The following is a 4,557-nucleotide window of genomic DNA, read 5'->3' as shown; positions in this document are numbered from 1 at the left end:
CTGTAATGGTGGTGGGTCACCTGTCCTCTTGATCAAGGAGGCCGAGGAGACCCCACCAGATGGACTTGAACCAGTGTCCAGTCTACAAAGAGGAGGGTCAATACAGAGGGATCGCTTCCTCCATGCTTCCAAGTGAAGCCAACCATGGTCGAGCAGGTCCTTTGACTTATCTTCACATAGGCGGAACTGGTAAAAGAAAGGAGCCAGGGGCTCCTCCCAAGCCCATGTGAACCCTGAGGAACATGTCCTCAAACGACCTTAAGAGTAAAAATAAATTGGTTTATCAGGGCTAACTGTATGGCCTTAAACATCCAAAAGGAAAGTATAACCAAATATTAAAGGGGTCAATATAATTTCTTATGAGTCCTTATGCATAGCTAAAGGCTACATAACAAGCAACAATGCCAGATAGGAAATACCTTCTTTTGAGTTGTTGGCCAGGTTGAACAAAGGGACTCCCAAATAGCAACCCAGAATAGAACTGGGAAAATGAACAGCTGACCCAAATCTTATCTAAAGGAGTATTGACAACTGATTGCTGCTAGAAGAGGAACAGCTGACCCTCCTAAAACAAATGTCTCTAGATGGGCTGACGAGATTCAACAGAAGGGCAAGTAGTGGGAATGGCTGGGGGTGCTGACAACACAGTGGACAGCAGCAGGGATATCAGAGTATAAGGGCTCTGTTTGGGAGGGGAGGCTATGGGAGGGTGCTATCTGGGAAGTGGGTGTAAAAATAATTTTTTAAAATTAAAATAATAATGATAATAATTCTTCAAAGCATAAAATTTGCTCCTTAATAATTGGTGGATGTGAAAAACATTACCATTGAAATCTACCTGATGACTTTATATCCATGCTCAGATGCCAAGAAGCTCAGAAAGTAACCGCCTGTGAGTAGTAGTAATCAGATATGTAGAGATTAGAAATGCATGTGTCTTAGTGTCAATTGTATTAAAATGATTTTTTTCTGTATGAAACTGTTTATTTTCATTGTGAAATAGAGATCTTTTTTAGAGTTTAAAACCTCATTTAATTTTATGTCCTATAGGGGTTATACTGAATACAATATTGTATAACTGTATTAATTCAACTGTAAACCTAATAATTTACAGCCACTTTTGAAGGAGATGCATCTTAGCTCTGGAAATTGTTATTGAATATGTCAGTGCTGTTGTAATGAAAAAAAAAGTTACATCCTCACTTCCAAATCTCATCTTCCTCCTTTCTTGGGTGTTTTACTAGAGAGTTCCACTGATACATATTTTTCAAGGAACAAATCAGTATTCTATTTTTTTTATTTTAAAAACAGTTTTTAAACTTTTTGTATTTTTTAGGTGTACGAGTGTTTTGCCTGCAATTATGTATGTGCATCATGTGTACCAATGCCCATCGATCCCCTGGAAATGGAGTTACAGTGCTTGTAATCCACCATGTGATTGCTGGTAATTAAATCCTGGTCTTCCACAAGAGCAGTAGTACTCTTAATTGCTAAGCTATCTCTTCAGCCCAGAAGCATATTTTTAATTTGTGTCTGTGTGTGGACGGGGATTATATGTACATGTTAGTAAGTATGTGTACCTATGTGGTAAGGAGTCTCCTTTCTCCACTCCCCCCAACCCCAGCACTGGGGATACAGAATGCCGAACCATGTCAGCTTTTCACTTTTAGGAGAACACTAGGAACCTGAACTCGGGTCCCTATGTTTGCACTGTGGGCACTGAAAGGAGGCACTATCCCAGCCCCACAAACCATGTTAAGATTTGTTCTTGCTGCGTGTGGTGGCACATGCCTTTAGTCCCAGTACTTGGGAGGTAGAGGCAGGCGGATCTCTATGAATTCAAGGCCATCCTGGTCTATATAGCAAGTTATAGCGAGTTCTGGGCCAGCTGGGGCTACAGGGAGACCCTGTCTTAAAAAAAAATTTTAATTAGAAAAAAAAAAAGCTTTTGGGGCTGGAGATGGCTCAGTGGTTAAGAGCACTGAAAGATCTTTCAGAGGACCCAGGTTTTATTCCCAGCACCCACATGGCAGCTATGTACCGTCCTTAACTCCAGTTCCAGGAGAATCTGAAACCCTCTTCCGACCTCCGCAGCATTGCACGGCCCGGGTGCACTCACATACATGCAGGCAATACACTCATACACATAAAATAATAAAATATATTTTGAAAAAAAGATTTTTTCTTTTCCCCTCATGTCTACATCGGCTACCAAGCCCTGGTGATTCCAGTGCCTACACATATTAGTATTTGGTCATTTCTATGTCATTGTCACATCCTTTTTTCAAGTTCAGGTTTTTATTTCTAAGTGTGTGTGCTAAAAGGTCTCTCTCCACTGTGTAGCCTCTCTCTCTCTCTCTCTCTCTCTCTCTCTCTCTCTCTCTCCAGGATCTCATGTAACCCAGGCAAGCTGCCTCAAACTCACTATGTAAGATGAGATGACCCTGAACTCCTGATCCTCTTGCCTCTCCCATCTGAGTGCCGGAATTATAGGCATGCCCCAGCACACTTGTATATGCATATGCATTGCTGGGAATCCAAAGCAGGGCTTCTTGAAGACTAGATGAGCACTCTGCCAACTGAGCTCTAGCCCCAGTTCCCCTACTCTATTTCTTCATAGAATTGGAGCAAGTCCGTGCCTTTTAAAGCAAATTTTAAGAATTAAAATAGTAGCAACACTCTTTATTCTTGGACTCAATACTTGAATATCTGCCTTTTTGAAGAAACTTATTTGGGGCTGGGGATATAGTTCAGTAGGACAGCACCTGCCTTGCAAGACAGAAATAAAGTATGGATGTATAAACGTCAACACATCATATTTTGGCACGATGTGTAAATATGTCTTGTGTTTGGGGAACGGAAAGCACTTCTGATCCAGGAACAAAACCCACACTAGCAGATGGACTTTAGAGAAACTAGACCTAAACGTGTCTAGGTTTTAGTCCTGCTCCTACTTTAAAGTGATTATGACCAGCATCTCCAAGCCTGTCAAGAAGATACAGAATGGGGCCTGGAGAGATGGCTCAGTGGTTAAGAGCACTCACTGCTCTTGAAGAGGAACCAGGTTCAGTTCCCAGCACCCACATGGTGGCTAACAACCATCAGTAACTCCAGTCCCAGGGGAATCTGATGCCCTCTTCTGAGTTCTTCACTTACATGCAAGCAGCCAATACACTTATACACATAAAATAAAAACAATAAGTAAAGTATTTTTTAAAAAAGAAGATTCAGGACAATCAGAGGTAGTCTTTCTGACTTACTAAAGTCAAGATGAGAACAAAAAAGGAAAAATAAATAGAAAGCTTATCAGCTATACTGGTTGTAGTGAATGTAGGTTGGGGGTCTGTCTGTTTTTCTGACAGTCTCCCCAGCGTTTTGTGAAAAGCAATCCCTTTCTCAGTCCATTTTGAACTCATCACCCACTGCCCTGCTTTATTAAATAGTCCAGCATCTTGGGCAAAACTTCAGAGTTAGGGATGGGCACATGGGAGGTCAGTCCGATGAGACTCACTCCTAAACTATTGGAAAGAGGGAGTTCTAGTTCTAATGCACTGAGTGTGAAGAGGATGATGGGCTCGCTGGAACTATGGGAAACCAACATATGAAAAGAATCCACTAGAAACTGAGTGAACATGGAGGAATGCAGAGGCTGGAGTGGGAAAGTGTCTTGATAATGGTGGGACATTTGGACCTAGCTTCAACTGAGGTGCTGTGATCTTTTCCATTGTATAAGCCAATACATCTTTGCTTTTCCCAAGGCAATTTCAGTTTGGTTTCAGTCACTTAAGATAGAATAGGTACTGACTTCCACATTTAACATCTTTAATTTTTATTTTATTTGTGTGTGTGTGTGTGTGTGTGTGTGTGTGAGAGAGAGAGAGAGAGAGAGAGAGAGAGAGAGAGAGAGAGAAACGTGTGTACTAGTAGTCATGGTGTACATGTGAAAGTCAGAGGACAACTCACAAGAGTCAATCAGTTCTCTCTTTCCACTATGTGGGTCCCAAGGATCAAGCTCAAATTGTCAGTCTTGGTGGCAAGTGCCTTTACCCACTGAACAATCTCATCAGCCCTGACTTCCACATTTTAAAGATAAGCTACACTGAATAGGGATTAGAACTTTAATGTGGAAAAAGTACTTCAAAACAAGCTGTGCATAGTAGTTCACATTCCTCTAAGCCCAGCACTTGGAAGGCTGAGGCAGGAGGCTTACCACAAGTTCTAGGCAGGCCTGGGCGCCATAGTGCCAAGTAACAAGACTCTATCCCCCTAAAAAAAAAACCAAACCCCAAATTTGGAGCCTTATCTGAAGTTTTCTACCATGATATTCACCACCCTTTTACGCTGCATGACAGTCATTCTTTTTAAAAATTATTTTTAATTTTATGTGTATGAGTGCTTTGCCTGCATGTGTGTAAGTGCAACTGTGTTGTGCAATGCCTGAGGAAGTTAAAAAAAAAGGGTGCCAGATTCCCTGAAACTGGAGTTACAGACAGATGTTAGCCACTATGTGGGTGCAGGGAACTGAACCTGGATCCTCTGCAGGAGCAGCCAGCGCTC

The sequence above is a fragment of the Nannospalax galili genome, unplaced genomic scaffold (assembly GCF_000622305.1).
Source record: "Nannospalax galili isolate Female #2095 unplaced genomic scaffold, S.galili_v1.0 scaffold816, whole genome shotgun sequence".
NCBI classification, from domain to species: domain Eukaryota; kingdom Metazoa; phylum Chordata; class Mammalia; order Rodentia; family Spalacidae; genus Nannospalax; species Nannospalax galili.
Note: the sequence above shows the minus strand (reverse complement) of the source record.